At 36.9% G+C, this 17,769-nt stretch overlaps 1 long non-coding RNA gene across 1 annotated transcript; it reads left to right on the top strand.

The window, feature by feature from the left end:
• The first annotated feature begins 8,790 nt into the window (after nt 1-8,790).
• Nucleotides 8,791-12,459, top strand: LOC128556366 (uncharacterized). The gene is made up of 3 exons (XR_008370605.1): nt 8,791-9,042; nt 10,839-11,031; nt 11,712-12,459. It is a non-coding gene; the product is annotated as an uncharacterized LOC128556366 (long non-coding RNA).
• Nucleotides 12,460-17,769: the final 5,310 nt, after the last annotated feature.

The following is a 17,769-nucleotide window of genomic DNA, read 5'->3' as shown; positions in this document are numbered from 1 at the left end:
CATTTTGTATATTTGTAGAAATCACGACAGAGCAACAGCTGACAAATCAAACGACGCAACCGACTAGTGCAGGAAATAGAACATTCAAAGGTAAAGTATCCTTTACACTACTAAATTTCTAAAATAGACTGGTCCATCATTCTATTTGGGCAGCACCATTTATTATTTGAAGGGGTGTTTACTGAAAATTTACTGACTGAACAACGAACAGTGCAGACCATGATCAGACTGCACAAATGTGCAGACTGATCTTGGTCTGCGCTGGTCGCAAATGCAGAATCACTTGCCGACAGCAGGCTAAAGGTTAAAGCTGTTATAAGAAAATGCAAGACATTTCTTAATGATATAATATCCTTAAACTAAAACAGGTGAAAACGTGTGTAATGTGCTGATTGTTAACAATTAAACGTGTAACTTGCCTGTAAATGAAAAGCAAACCAAAATTCAGCTGAGACTTAAATGTGTAAAACGTGTAGGTCCCAAAATACAGTTTAGAAACTTAACAGTGTACATGGACAGGCATAAGATTTCCATGCCTCATACTTCCAGCTGTAAATTTGTTCTTAGACAGAAAACTGAACATACACATTTCCAGCAGTCTTCAATGAAACAAATAGTAATGTATGTAACATTAGGAGGTATACTATATTTTGCAGATATTGGAATTGGATTTAAGCAAATTTATTTCGTATTCTGTCTTTGCTTACCTGGTCACTCCTTAATGCCTATTTTGTAGGTATTTCTGTCCTTGATAGTGACTTACTATTCATCTTTAAACGTTTTTCTCCTCAGCTTTCATCCCTAAAAGATTTTATTCTTTCCGCTGGTTTGTCATATGCACAACGGTAACGTTTTCATTGTTACATCTGTAATTTTCATGATATTTCTAAAAAAAAAATACCGGTGAAATGCTTTATACTGTCATCTAGAGCTTCGAGGATGGGATCAAAAGTAATGCCACTGCACTGGCTGATGATAACCGCTATTTTTAGCGCGAGTACAAAATTCACCCCTTGCATGTGTTCCCCGTTGTAATAGCTTTCAATCGACGTATAAACTATACATGAAGACACAATATCTCGCTCACAATTCACATTTGCACAAATTCTACTCGTAGGTGGTTAGGCAAAATGGTTGGTAAAAGTGTAAAAAATGCGAACGAAATTAGGTCTTACATTAAGACTTGCGCTTCACTCGGAAGAGGTTCAAAAGGACATTTATGCTGACATATGTGCTGTTTATGGTGGTAATGAAATGTCCTTTTCCAAAGTTTGCAGATGGTTTAGGAAATTTTGTGCAGGCGTGGAGTCAAAAATGCGCCTAAAACAATTCGACCTAAGTCTGCAAGTAGTCCAAGGATTGTTGAAAAAATCAAACAAATAGTACTTTCTGACGCAAGACTTCTCAGCAGATTGCGGACATGGTTGGCATTTCAAAAGCATCTGTGTATCGCATTCTGCGAAATATTTTGAAATTGAAGAAGAAAAGTGCTAGATGGGTCCCGCATTTGATCACTGATGAGCAAAACCGCACGCGCGTTAAGATGGCGCGCAAGCTTTTGAAAAGGTTTCCAAGACACGATCAAAAACATTTATGAATGTAGTAACAGGTGATGTGTCTTGGAAACATTTCTTCGAACTGCATCGAAAAATTAGTAACCGAGTATGGCTCAACAAAAATGCCAGAAGGCCTTGCATTACCAAAAGGATTGCAAGTGTGGAAAAGGTTATGTATGCCATATTTTTCACTACTAAATGTCTCGCAATCCAGGTTCCTGTACCTAAAGGGCAAGTCAAGTTTTATAAGAAAAAAGCTAGGATTATGACGTCGTTTTTGAATGAACAGGGAGTATATGTTCTAGTAGAACACCCACCCTATTCTCCGGATCTAGTCCTCTGTGACTTTTTCCTTTTCCCTCGTCTCAAGAAAAAGCTTGCAGGCAGAAAATATACATCCCGCCAAAAGTTGGGGGCCGCCATATTTAACCTCCTTAGTGATATACCTAAAAAAAGACTATCAGAAAGCTTTTAAGGATTGGATTAAAAGATTGAAACGTTATGTATCTGTCAAAGGAGATTACTTTGAAGGTTTGAAATAAAGATTTTCTTAATCCAACCTTCAGTTGTCATTTAACACCATTGGTTGCATTACATTTGATCCCAACCTCGTATATTAGAGTCAATAAAATAAAGTGGTTTTGACATCCGTGCATTTCGTAATCTGTTCGCGAATTCAACTAATCCTTATTAAGATAATTCGGACATCTCGCATATAAATTTAAGAGTTTCTTTCGTTAAAATTCTGTCATTCGGTTTTATCAATATGCTGACAGAATTTGATCTTCAATATGGAAAAACATTTATCGGAAACTGCTGAGGTATTTCGTAGCATTTAAACTTGATTTAGACTTGTGTCAGTTTCGCAATACCTCAAAAATACTAGTATTTTAAATTTCCTCAAGGTTAGCCGTTTGTTTTATTCCAGTTAGTAGCATAGAGAGCATATCAAAATTAATGTCTCAATTTTATAAAAGGGCTATGTTATTTCATTTGCATGCAAACAACTGCTGATTAAAATGCTAAGAGCTGATAAATATCTTCTCAATCCTGCAGAAAAGATGTTTTAAGTAATCAGTAATTGATCAATAAAATTTGTCTTCAACGTTTTATCAATAATCAATCCCATTATCATGTCAAATATACAGAGAAACAAACATTTAAGATAGTTGGGGAATAGACTACGCAATTCCCACCGCCTGTGAAAAGTTTTAATTAATCTATACATTCTGACCGTCGAAGGTGTGAAAAGTTTTGACACCTCTGCTCGAGTTTGCCAGAAGCAATAAGGAGTAAATGAATACACAGGGACCAGGTGTCATGCTCGAGCGATCGAGTTATTGATGCTTGACCCAGCCATGGTAATTTCACATAGAAAATAAAAGGAAATTGGCCGGGGGCCACATGAATTGCTCGAGCGAGCCCGGGTGCTCGAGTCATCGATGCTCGAGCGAGCGGTATATTTTTCTTAACATTGAAATTTCGAAATTAACCCATTTCTAAACAAACCTGAAATATGCCGAAACGTCACGGCAACGGCTTCAAACACATTAAGTGGCAGGGGCCAGTTTCGGATTTGACCCGGGTACTTTTTCTAAATAAAATAGACAGATGCACTTTAAAGGCATTTATATTCAACTGGTTATTTATGATGTTTATAGAACTGAGGATGCCTGCGTACGAGCAGTTATTGTGTAAAGTAAATATTTGCTTGAATCGATTTCCCTAGCTCCTTGTAGGCGGCTGGGTCTAAAGTCATACCTGAGGTAACGGAATTCAGACGAAATGGAAACGGTCATCCATCCATCCAGATTCAGCTCAAAATTGCGGAAAAAGTAAACGGTTACGAAACACTTTTCTTCCCACCATTATTTTCGTCTGGCCGCATGCTTTAAAAATATACATGTGTTTTAGGTCAGTCATTTGCAGATAATACGGTACAGGTCGCGCAAGATGTGCATTTTGGGCCATTTTTTGCCTCAAAATTTAGTGTCCTGAAACCTGCGTTTTACTCGTTTTTATCACAGAAGCAACAGAATCGGCAGGCTGAAAATGCCACATATTGAAGTGCTAAGTCTATGCAATACATTTGCTCAAACTTGCCTTGAATTTTTCAAAATTAGATTTTTCATGGTTTTTTTTCGCACTGGTATCAGCGCGGGTATTTTCAAATCTACTGTCCCTTGCTCCCATAAGCACTAATTTGTCTCTCTTTTATTTTCAAGGCTATGGCTACGATACGCTTACGATTATGTGGCTTACAGTGGTAATAACTGCGTTCCGATAAACACTGGTAGGTATATGCTTTATCTGACTAGTTTGATGTTTCAGTTATCCCCCATATGATACATAGACGTCTAATTATATATGAGTCGTGCCATGGGAAAACCAACATAGTGGCTTTGCGACCAGCATGGATCCAGACCAGCCAGCTAATGGTTTCTGTAATTGCTATAGGCTTTGAAAGCGAACAGCATGGATCCTGACCAGACTGCGCAGATGCGCAGGCTGGTCTGGATCCATGCTGGTCGCAAACCCACTGTGTTGGTTTTCTCATGGCGCAGCTCATATATAATATATGTACAAATTATTACACTAAGGGGAAAGCTGTTAAATACCTAGCGGCTCAAAAACTTAATTAAGGTTCGGAATAAAACAAATTTCCAATGTACAATTTGATCAAACTTCGGTTATTGATATTTTAGGTCGTACTATAATTTGGAAAATAAAAAAAAAGAAGACTGATTTGAAAAAACTGGAACCTGAGGCAGGATTTTATTATGGAAGTTATGGAAGTTTTTTATCTGTAAAAGATTCTGCAATGTAAAATCTCAAAGTTGTAATATAACATAATTGAGCCGTGCCATGGGAAAACCAACATAGTGGGTGTGCGACCAGCATGGATCCAGACCAGCCTGCGCATCCGCGCAGTCTGGTCAGGATCCATGCTGTTCGCTAACAGTTTCTCCAATTCCAATAGGCTTTAAAAGCGAACAGCATGGAGCCTGACCAGACTGCGTGGATGCGCAGGCTGGTCTGGATCCATGCTGGTCGCACACCCACTATGTTGGTTTTCCCATGGCACGGCTCATATTATCTATCAAATGGTCGAATAAATTGTAAATGTTCGAGCGCATATTTTTGAGACTTTGTCCAAGATGAAAAAAGAGACCCTAACGTTTCAAGCGGTATTGAAGACATTGTTTGAAATTACTGCACGTTTTAACATTTCAATTTGTCCTTTTATGATAGTTACATTTATTTAAATTCACACAGAATTGCCAATAATTCGTAGACTGTTTTTCGATTCTGCATGTCGGGTACGTTACACGGAAAAAGACGTTACATCATTATGAAGTGTGCAGAAATACTTTCAAATTATTTGCTTTGCTTTGTTTTTTGTAAATATCCTCATTGTTATGTATTACATGTTCTGTTTATGTTTCAGAAAGATGAAATGCAATGGAATTCAGCTTAAAGTTTCTTAAAGCAATATATAAACATTTAAACCACAGCTAATATGCAACAAAAAACTGTCGTCAATTTCAATTTCTTTTCAGTTTGTTTTAAAACTATATATATATAAGTACTGTAACAGTAAATGTTTTCAAAGAAGCTGACTTACCAGTGTACCATGTTCCATATGACATTGTATTGAACGTCTTACACGAGAACTTGGTAAGATTCGCTGTCAGTTTGCAAAAAAATAAATAAAAAGTACCCAAGTGCTAAAAAAAGCCCCGAAAAGTGACAATAACACCAGTCTTATGCAAGAATACATAATTATATACATTGATCGATAAAAAGTTATACGTTTACATAGCTATGCCTTTTTAATGCACATAAATGTGACAAATTATCACTTCTTTAACAAATGTGCAATACATATTGTTCGCGCTTGTGTTTACAGACATTCCATACAATGAACAATCTCTGCTGTAAGAAGGGATAGTAACGTGTAAATATCATGGCATTTCCTATTCAGCTAGACTCTTATTTTAGTATAGACATATTTAAAAGTGGGTGTGGTAAATTTACATTTGAAATATTATTTTTTGTTGGGTTTAACGTCTCTCCGACACAATTATAGGTCATATGGAGACTTTCCAGCTTTGGTGGTGGAGGAAGACTCCAGATGCCCCTCCGTGCATTATTTCATCACGAGCGGGCACGAGGATAGAACCACCGACCTTCCGTAAGCCAACTGGATGCCTCCCTCACATGAAGAATTCAACGCCCCATGTGAAGACTCGAACCCACATAGATGAGGGGCAAGTGATTTGAAGTCAGTGTCCTTAACCACTCGGCCACGGAGGCCCCTTTGAAATGTTATATAATCAGTAAACTATATAAGTTCAAACATAAGTAACTTACTATTAATTGTAACATAAATATTTCTTTTCAATCACATGTTGTTATAATTACTGGCCAAAAATATATCAAGTTAATTCCAGAATGACGACAAGACGGCTACCGTAATTATTTTGAACTTTTTAATAACAAAAAGAATGTTATAAATGTAAATGCTTCATTTTATTGACTTTCATGCATAATAACCAGTGTACAGTTTTTATGAAGCGGGATCTGATAATTTATATGTTGTTAGAAATGTGTCTCCCGCTTTGAGTGCGGGAGGTCGTGAGTTCGATCACCAACCGCGTCATACCAAAGACGTAAAAATTGGTACTACCAGCTTCCTTGCGTGGTGCTCAGCAGTAAAGGATAGTAGACAGCTCGGTGTCAGAATAATGTGACAAATTGTCCGCATAGCAATGGGTATTAAATCATCAACAGACATTCACGAACATATTCCAAGTTGTCGGAATCATCTTCAGTAAAATAAGCTAGCATCTGTCTCCGGAAACTAGCAAGTCGAAGAAGACTTTTATGCCACACTTTCTCGAACTAAACTGAATAGTATGCAAAATATGAATGTAAAGCTCATTTTACTATTCATATCTATCCCACTGTTTGTAATTGATGATATAATGTTTCAGAAGTTGGTTTCTCTTCCAAGAATCAAGGCACAATGTCAAAGACAAAGCAATACAATCGCATATGTGAACAATTGCACTTGAGTTTAACGGCACAAGTGGCTATCATCCGGCACAACAAGTCATTCTGGGGTCTTCGACATAGTAATGGGTGTTAAATCAGACATTCATGACCATATTCACAGTTGTCGGAATATTGGATCTTCAGTCAAATATAATTATATAAGTTAAAATCTGTCTCTACTAGCAAGCCAAAGAAGGCTTTATATCCAACAGTTTAGAACTAAACTGGATATTATGCCAAATATGAAATGACAGTTAACTGTCCATATATATCCTACTATTTATAAGTGGTGATTAAAAGTGGTGATGATATGGTTTAGAAGTTGGTTTCTCCTGAAAGAGTCTTTTCGTTAGAAAACACAATAGGTCCTCTAAACATATGTCAGAAAACTGGTAATTTTAAAGATGTCCGATTAGTTAGAAAAAAAAATAGGAAAGTCTACAATATAGCTTAAACATACCGGTATATCTTGAATGTATTTTATTTGATGGTATGGTATTTGTTCAATGGATTGGAACACCGACATAAAATGTACGGAAAAGGTTGAAGTGAAGACGTGTAATTAACGCGTAAGCGAAAAAATATCCCTTTTGATAAATGCAGTAGAATCAAACCTAGCACAAGAAAGAATATATACAGAATACACTCAAAAAATGCAAGTAAAATTCCCACAATAATGACGAATTGGTCACTACTGATGGACAATGTGAATAAACAGTAATAGTTGCTTTTGATAGCAACAACATGATGTGACCTTAAACTTGACGACGGATAGATAGACACCAGCTTATACTTCATGCAGCATTCTTCGCTGACCAACTCTCCTATTATAACCAGTCTAAATAGATAAGCCGCACCATGAGAAAACCAACTTAGTGCATTTGCGACCGGCATGGAGCCAGACCAGCCTGCATCCGCGCAGTCTGGTTAGGATTCATGCAATCTGACTAAAATACATCTCCAATTATGCTACGCTTAGGATCTAAAGACGTGCTATTGATGGCCTTGTTCTGACTACCCTTCCGCTAGCCAATCAGAGCCTTGCTTCCAACATTTTGAATGTGAAAGTAGAAGTTTAAAAAATCTATATTTAGCCTGGTTTTTTCATAGACGACCACATCGCGACTACGCTCTCGTGTTTTGAGAGAAATCATATGTCACGGTACGGACTTATTCATGTAAGGTGTCAGACAGCCGGTTAGCTCAGTCGGTAGGTCACTCGCCCTGTAAGCGGGGGGTCACGGGTTCGAACCCCGGACTGACTGCACATTTTTCTCACCCTTTGACATTCGACGCTATTTTGATGGTTCAGTCAAATGCTTGTTGAAACGAGTCGTCTGATTGGTTCAAATAAAAATAGATTTGCGAAATACAGAAAGATGAATGTAAATGGGTCATCCTCAGAACTTCTTTCAGAAGATCAAGTACTTTAGTCAGATTGGGATTCATGCCGTTTGCTTTTAAAGCCTATTGCAATTAGAGAAACCGTTAGCTAACAGCATGGATCCTGAGCAGACTGCGCGGATGCACAGGCTGGTCTGCATCCATGCTGGTCGCAAATGCACTATGTTGATTTTTCTCATGTTGCGGCTTAGATATCTTTGATTTTTCTCACTGTTCTATTTTAGATACTTTTTATCTATAACGAGGCGAATTTCTACACAAAACAATTATCAAGGTTTGTTACCGTACGTTATATACAAGGAAAACTAACAACATACTAGCTATTGCGTAAAGGACAAGAAGACAGCTTTTGAGACGATTATTTCAAATACCGTTTTCTCGTTCAAAGACCTGGTCCGCGTTTCATGGAGAGTCTTAAGTTAGTCCTATGTCCTAGGGCCTAGGACCAAAATTAGGATGGAATAGGATTGCACTTAAGACCGTTTCAATAAACAGTCTTATCTTTAGTCACCGACTTAGTCCTAACTTTTGACTTAGGACCAATTTGTACTCTTGAATTGAAGTTAAAAAATATAGCGCACGCGCAGTTTGCCGCAATATGTCATTCGTCTGCGACAAAATAAGGGAAGCGCCGCAGGAAAGCTACAGAACAGGTCGGACTCTGAATACCTTGTTCTTACAGAGGCTGTAAAGATCTTTCTCCCAGTAAGAATAGGGGAAACATGCTGCTTTTGTTACCAATAGCGCTTACTAGAGTGTCTGGGAGTCGGCGGTTGATCGGTAACTTTTGACATTTCTGTGTTAATTTTTCTTTCGTATAGACTTTAGTCATATTTAACAAGGGAAGCAACTAGATTTTGGAAAAAGCGGAAATATTTTTATGATGTTCAATTCCGGAGGAAAATCAGATTTAATTAAGAGTTGGCTGCATGATGTGTCAGTCATGTAACCGGCATATTCATCTATGTGCAGGAGTGATGGCTGAATACAGAATTATTTATTAGTTGGACAACAGTGAATACAGGTAACTGTACCATTAACCGGATATATATGCAACAACGGTGCAAGAATCAGCAGTGTGTCTACATTAGTTTACTACAGACTCTCGGGATATTGTTAAGATCGGGGAAGAAAAATTTTGATCGGGTGAGACAAGTGAATAATTCCAGTAGAGGAGAAAATTATCCCCTCCCCCCCCCCCCCCAAAAAAAAAGTGTCTAGGGGTATGGATCAGTACCTAACCTATAGAATCCATATATGGCCCAAAATGTGCACTGCTGCACAACTGTGTCCATTTGTAACCTACTATATGCATTCAGTTACTGGGGTTACTTACTATATTGCTTTGGTTACTAGTGTCAGTGCACAAGTGTCCGTTTACAACCCATTATATTCCTTTGGTTACCAAGGTTACATACTCTATGACTTTGGTTACTGCAGTATTTGGTTAATAGAATCTGGTGCTAGTTGTAGAGGATACTATATTTTATCTTTGAAACCAGGAGATGATTTCAAATGTTTGCTCTCGTATTTTTCTTATCAATTTAAATACATTGTATGTGACAGGAAACAACTTTAGTCTTTAACAAGAAGAATCTTACAGATTTATAATTCTTCAATCCCGAGCAATTTGTACACCGTAATTCTTGTTTTTCTCAGGACTGACGAGTTCAAATATTTATCTGAAGGTTTTCTTTAGTAATCAAGTCATGAATTGTTGAATTTGTTTTACACATGGGTAAATAAATAACATGACTACTGGAAATCGCTGTTAAAATTTCATATTCAATAGATATGCATCAAACCCGTGCGAGATTAATTATAAATAAAATATTTACAAAAAGCGCCAACTTTATGATAACTAATAATTGAACCGCGCCATGAGAAAACCAACATAGTGCGTTTGCGACCAGCATGGATCCAGACCAGCCTGTGCATCTGCGCAGTCTGACCAGGATCCATGCTGTTCGCTAACGGTTTCTCTAATTGCAATAGGCTTTGGATTCGAACAGCATGGATCCTGACAAGAATGCGTGGATGCGCAGGCTTGTCTGGATCCATGCTGGTCGCAAAGCCACTATGTTGGTTTTCTCACGGCGAGGCTCATATTAACTTTCCCCAGCAATTACCTTATACATTAGAAATACAGTAGGTAATATTACATGTATATTCGTTACCGGGCCCCTAGCCACTTCCCTGCAATTTCTTTGGAAACGTTCATAACCAAGAAATACCAAATGAACTGACACAAACAGAGTAAAAAAATCTGATATTTTATTGACAAGTCCTTTTCTTTAATATTTTGGACAGGAAGATCATGGTATATGTTTTCCACACATTCGTTGACCATTACGAGAAACAAAATTAAATGAAGATTTCACAAACAATTCCGGAACTCTATATTTATTTTTGTGTTACTCGGTTATTTACATTTGGAAAGAAAATGTAAACTATCGAGCGAAAGCTGGTATCTGTGAACAATTTACAAATGTAGATTGAATTGTTAGATGAACACTGATTCAGTATTACTTGATATTTCATTTGCAACAAAATGAAAGATCAAAATAACCCAAAATACATGGAAAAAGGAAGTCCATACTCCTACACAATCTTTTACAAAAAAAGCTGACATGTTGATTTCTGGCATTGTTTGCATTCATTTGGTATTATGATTTTCGTTAGTACCAAAATATTAATGTAATTTAAAGATTGATATTGCTGCTTATAAATGGAATTTATTAAGTAGATATTAAAACCCCAAGGCTTGTTACAAAACAATTTTCAGACAAACTGTTAACATTTTTATTTTGTTTATATTAGGTCACAGCATGCGGACAGAGATCCTCAGCTCATATGGTAGCCAGGGTTTAGCAGTGAGCTGACTCAAAAGATGCCATTTATTGATTTAATGTGGATAATCCATTCAGATCATTCACCAATGATGTACAACACTGATGGAACTGAAGGCAATACTTGCACTGATGGTCAGGGCTGGTTATTTAAAGTATATATAGTATGTATAGATCAACTTACTCTTAATGTTTCCTGTATTTGTGAAATTATAATACCAAACCATGCTAGATTTTAATCTTGCTCAAAGGAAGTTAATGGGAAGAACATTAAATAGAATTATCATGATCATGCTGGCAAAAAGTATTGAAACCCCATAGTTAATTTTAATGGAAGAACTTCATTCACAAGCTTTTGAATGTGGTCAGTTTGATTTTGACCAAGTGATGGCTTCAGTGGTTTGAAAATTTAACATCTGATACTTTATATTTCTAGCTCAGAAGATAGAGCACTAGACTATGAATCAAAACGCTACAAGTTTAATCCCTTGGCTATGCATCTATTCTCTTAAAACTGAAACTGAAATGTTTTCAGCTTCAGTTTCATTCTCTTAAACAGTTTGAGAGAATAACATGTCTGAAGTCTTTCATCCTCCATTTCTTTCTCATTTACAATGGTGACTTGTCAGTATTGATACTGTAAATAGCTACAGTCAAAGAATGACAGTAAATATAGGAACACTTAATAGGTTAACTGAACACCATTACATAGCTGAAATACTGTGCCAAAATTGAATTGTATTTAAACAACAACAAAAAAAGGAAATTTTGCAAGTGAATATACATACCAGAAATAAATTTAATGATAATATACTATTTTATTACATAGAAAAATCCTTTTCAGATTAGATGTACCTCCTGATGTACCTCCTTAAATACGAGATTTCTGCCATGTGAAAGGAGCAAGTTGAAAGACGCACTGTTGGAGATGGGGTCCATGAACCTTATGTATACAGCTATATGAACAAGGGCTGGAACAAAGCAGACAAGACTGGACTTTTAATTGTTAATGAATATTTTAAGTTGTATGTCACCAGTATAATAGGGTTATTATAAAAGTAGTTAGATCTTGGATGTGGTATTTGGCTTGGAGTGCATTTTCCCAGACCTGGAACACACGAGGCCTGCAAAGGCAAAGTCTGACCCGCTGTGGTAAAATCGCCAAAGGCCTAATACAACCTCCCAGATCAAGCTACTGTTACAATCGTACTTTAATTTTTTATCTCCATGTACTAAAAATCATTTCACAAAAATACCATATCGTTACAGGTGATATATTAAATTTGGTAAGCCTTTAAAGTTTAAATTCATGTTGCTGTTCTTGTTTATACACAATTGATTACCGCGCCTTGTTTACATGTGGGATTTATTGTTTGAAAGCGAAATAAAAATGTTTAAAATGAATAAGAAAATGTCATTATAAAAAACTTGCACTTTTATGTTAAGGGAGTAGTGACAGGAAATTTTCCTTTTTTTGTAGCTCAACCTGATCACAAAGTGCTCAGGGGTGAGTAATTGTTATCACTCATTGCATGTCTGTCCTCCCGTCCATACTTTTCTTAACCTACATCTCTTTTTTACATAGGAAAATCTTAAATAATCTTCTTTTCAAAAACCAGAAGACCTACAGCTAAGATATTTAACATGTAGCATTGCATAGTGGATCTCTACTAAAGTTGCTCAGATCATGACCCCGGGATCAAAATTGACCCTGCCCCAGGGGTCACTTGATTTTACATTGATTTCTATAGGAAAATCTTCCAAGAAACTTCAAATAATTCTGAACAATCGCGATTTTGCTTCTTTGAGAAATACTTCTAGACAGTCCAGCCATTGTCTCGAGAAACCCGAGAAAAATCGCAGGGCGCAAGTTTAGATTTTTAGAGAAATATAATCAAGATTTTTTTTTCTCAGACAAATACCATGAAGGCGGCCATCTTTGATTTCGGAGTGTTTTTGTCTTAAGACTATCCTAGGACTATCGTAAGACTGCTCAATAGCAGTCCTAGACTTAGGATCGATTTTGGTCATAAACTTAGGACTAAAAATTTGGGACTGTTTTTATGACTTTCTTTGAAACGCAAAATTGTCACAGTTTTGGTCTTAAGACTGTTTTAAGACTTAGGACTCTCCACGAAACGCACCCCTGGGTATGTTTCGGGCCCTTACCTGTTTTTAAGAAAATACACAAAACAGTACGTATCACTTTAGACAAAAGGAGTGCAGGTCTGTAAACGAGCTTCGCTACGAAAGGCAAAACGCTATGTATTGTTATCAAGGAATAAAAGTGTGGATGAAGCCGAGGTCACAGCTTCTTTGGGTGGGATTGGGGTTTATGGACAAATAAAACTATAAAAGTAATTTATATAAAAAAATTAAAGAGGTACAGTTCGTCTTGTTCCACTGAATTTGCAAGAAATTTCTAGAATTCTATTCGAAACTGAATAGGGAAGTTCACACATCTTTGAATTTGTTCTTTATTATCTAACTTGTTTCATTAAAACATGACAGAGTATCTAATATGATTAGTTTAAAATGTTATTACATTCATTCAGTCTCTAAGTGTTGTTTTAATAGATGCACATGCTGTCCTCACCTTCATTTGTATTAAGCAATAATAATATCTGTCATGTGTTTACGAATCGGATAGAAATATCCGTCCCGAGGGCGCAGGTGGCCGAGGGATGGATATTTCCATCCGATTCGTAAACACATGACTGATATTTTTTCTTGCATATCGTATACATGTTAGCATTTTATTCTGGCAGATTTTTTTTCTTGCATACCGTATTTTACAAAAGGTAGAAATATTTTCTTTTTAGCACTCTTTCTAATAGTACAGAAAGAACACAAAGCGCGGAAATTAACGTCCGTAAGCAGAAGTGACGTCATGATGTTTTGCGTTACGCACAATAACAAAGTACCAATTTAGTTTTATCGTTTGTAGCGTAACGTTATGTTTTTACGGTAAACTAACGTATTTTGAATCAAGAAATATACTATAAGGAACGGAGAGAAACTATCAAGGTACCTGCTTTTTTCGTATTTTACATAAACATTATATTATCAGTACATGAACCACTAGTTGTCATTAACAGCACGAGAGTCATCTGGCATGGGGGTGGGTGCCAGATGGGTTTTGCCGGCATGGGTAAAATCACCGGAAACGCCAGTCCGGTGTTCAAGAATACGTTCTACCGTAAAAATATTATTTGGGATCATTTGAGCCGCACCATGAGAAAACCAACAAAGTGCATTTGCGACCAGCATGGATCTAGACCAGCCTGCGTATCCACACAGTCTGGTCAGGATTCATGCTGTTCGCTTTCAAAGCCTATTGCAATTAGAGAAACCGTTAGCGAACAGCATGGATCCTGACCAGGCTGTGCGGAAACGAAGGCTGGTCTGAACCCACGCTGGTCGCAAATGCACTATGTTGATTTTCTCATGGTGCGGCTCAAATTCCAGTTTAGATAATCATTCATCATTACTCGAAATACTTCAGATGTTATCTATGTACTTACATGTAACGCACATAATTGTAGTATACAATACACTGTGGAAACCAAACGACCTCTTAAAACCAGGAAATAAAATTCGAAATTTCCAAAAAAAAACTTCTGTTATCATTTTCGGTAAACTGGACACTCAGTTGAAGACGTTCGTGTTCAACAGGTGGAACAATTGGAATACAAAGTTAACATTACCTCTGATTTTAATGATTATCGGAGTGAACGGCACGGAGGACTGTCTTTTATTATCTTTGGCGGAAATTGGAGTTCTCTATGCAATATTTAAAGTAACCAAAACGTACGTAGTCCGTTATGTCAAAGAAAGACTACGAAAATAAGCTTTTGAAGCAATATAAAGTACATTTTAATCACATATTGTCAGCCTTTAAAAATCACTGGGTGGAAATAAGGAACATATCTAGACAGTATCTTAATATCTTTTAAGTGGACTTTGTGCGTAGTTTAAAGCAACCCTTAATTTAAAAACTGTGAAAAAACAAGATATATATATCAAACAGGGAATGCCACGTTCTATAAATGCCAAAACGAAACTCACAACACGCAGATGTGCACACTACCAACACACACACACACACGCACACAGGAGCGTGCGCGCACACACACACACCCACACACACATACACAACACACACAAATATTTTTTTTATTCAGGTCATCAGTAAAAACATAAGACTGCCACCGTCTTTTCTTTCATTTAAACTTATATCACGGATTTGCAGGATAGTAATTTAAATACACAAACTGATAAAAAGGCAGCAAAAATTCAGCGATGACGCAAAGGAATATATTTTAGTCCTTGACAAAATAAAGATTTAGTATGTAGGCTTCCCCCAGATATCAAGGAATTTCCCCCATTCCCCCATTTACCCTTAATTCATGCAATCAGCATCCAATTTTATAACTTTTCTGACAATGTACGAATTGATACAATCTGTCAAACTGCGATTTGTTGCTATTCTAACATGCGGTACGCATAATTTAGTTCAGAAGATAGGATGACCACTTATGTGCTCTGCTCTCCCAAATGATGTGGTGAACTTGTAGGAAGTTTAAATAACATCTGAATATGCGGGGCCCAAATTATCTACTTGTCCGTATGTTTTTACCTATTTTTTACCTAAATACACCCAAAGGGGACCTTATATGTATAGATAAGATGTCGTGCGCATGAGATAAGATGTCGTGCGCTCGAGATAAGATGTCGTGCGCTCAAGATAAGATGTCGTGTACACGAGATAAGATGTCGTGCGCATGAGATAAAATGTCCAGCGCACGAGATAAGATGTCGTGCGCTCGAAATAAGATGTCGTGCGCTCGAGATAAGATGTCGTGCGGTCGAGATAAGATGTCTTGCGCTCAAGAATGTCTTGTACACGAGATAAGATGTTGTTCGCATGAGATAAGATGTCGAGCGCACGAGATAAGATGTCGTGCGCTCGAGATAAGATGTCTTGCGCACGAGCTAAGATGTCGAACGCTCGAAAGAAGATGTCGTGCGCTCGAGATAAGATGTCGTGTACACGAGATAAGATGTCGAGCGCTCGAGATAAGATGTCGCGCGCACGAGGTGATTTAATCTTAAAAAATAAATGCGCAACATAGTTACCGAAGTCTGTTTTATATTTTTCTTAACGTATCTTAACTACTTTTTCATGACTGTTTTATTATATGATACTTGGTGGTGTGTTGTCTCGGATGGCATGAATTGCGACCGCCTCGCAGATATTTTGGCATGACACTGGGACGCTTGACCGTATGAAAGTACTTCTTTTATTTTTTGAATGCAAATGAGAGTGGATAAATAGCAAAGGCTAGGTTCGTGTAAACGTTTGAAGTTACGGTCTGGATACATTTATTTCACAAAATTTGCCAAACTAGTTTAATGACTCAAAAAGGCGGGTTGCAAATCTTAAGCAACAATAGTGCTTATATATGAGGCTACGTTTAATCTTTGCCATTTTTCTTAAAAACATAAACATAAAAAAATCATTTCCCTTATGTCACCTCAATGAAGAGGAACGTTTATTTAAAGCATTAATACCACCCAACGCTTATTTTTTTATTAAGTACGTTAAGTCATTTCTGTTTATTTAAAAAAAGTGTGTAAAGGAAGTGACGAAAAAACCTGACGTCTTGAGAGGGTATTTAGTTTTTATAGGCTCAGTGATAAATCAATTAAAAAAATCTTTGTAAACAGTTTCTTACAAATCTAATTCAAACATGTATCCATTTTTGAGACGTGTCACAATCTAAACAAAAATGTTTGTTTAGCAAAATGAAGGATCGATTTATATTACTTCTTTCATATTTTTCGCAGTATTGTGAAAATCTCATAAATTCATTTCCTGCATTGCTTGTTTACTCAAGTTATATGTCACATCGACACAAGATCTTAAGTTGACATCACAGCGTTTAATGGCGGGGGAAAGGAGCCCCTCTTGACATTGTATTTGGACATAGGCGGCCACCTAGATAGAACAATCTTAGGTAACATCCCAGCGACGGAGGAACAAACAAGGAGCCCCTCTGGACATTGTTCTTTGGACATAGGCAACCACATAGATAGAACAACTAACCTATCTTCCGGCAGCTAGTTTGATGGTTCACTCATTGCCTATGTATTTTAAAATGATTCTACATTCAAAACAAGGTTTCGAACCAATGCCGTCGACGGGTAAATGTTTCAAATTTAGCGACTTTAATCACTCGGTAATCCCCGCTCCTCCCTTCCCCGACTTCTGTCCCTATTGACCTTTCCCCACTACACAAACACACATACATGGATACATACCGAAAATTGTAGTTATGATAACATTTCTTTAAACGGTATACTTAAGAAACTAAAACCTTCAACATTATTAATTTTAGAATATCAGTAATTCAACGAATATCACTTAACATATAAATTAAATAAATATCTTGCTTGACTACATCAATGTTAGCGCTTAAACCTTTACAATGTGAAAAGTAACATCCGCCTTCGGAAGAAATTTATGAAAGACACTTTGCTGTAACTAAGTCAGATCATGTGTTCCGATGAGTTTCCTCGTAAAACGTAATCGCTTTAGTGATGACATAGTAAACAGGGATGTTAATGTCTTTCTTATGAACTCAGTTTCCAGGAAAGCCATTCACATCCTTCACCAGTTCTAAAGGCTGACGCTAGTTTAGATGATTTATATGAATGGTAATTGTACCAGGCACCTTGTACCTTTATTTATTTATTTTTTTTTTTTTTTTTTTTTTTTTTGAATGAAGGATTTGGTATCATAACTATTTTCATTTTCCCATTCTGATTTCAAACATTGAGAAATAAAATATTCGTAAAGTAAACATCGTCAGTTGCCTTAGCGTTTGCAATCTCTCGAT

The sequence above is a fragment of the Mercenaria mercenaria genome, chromosome 4 (genome assembly GCF_021730395.1).
Source record: "Mercenaria mercenaria strain notata chromosome 4, MADL_Memer_1, whole genome shotgun sequence".
Lineage (NCBI taxonomy): Eukaryota > Metazoa > Mollusca > Bivalvia > Venerida > Veneridae > Mercenaria > Mercenaria mercenaria.
This window is presented reverse-complemented; position numbering and strand designations above follow the sequence as displayed.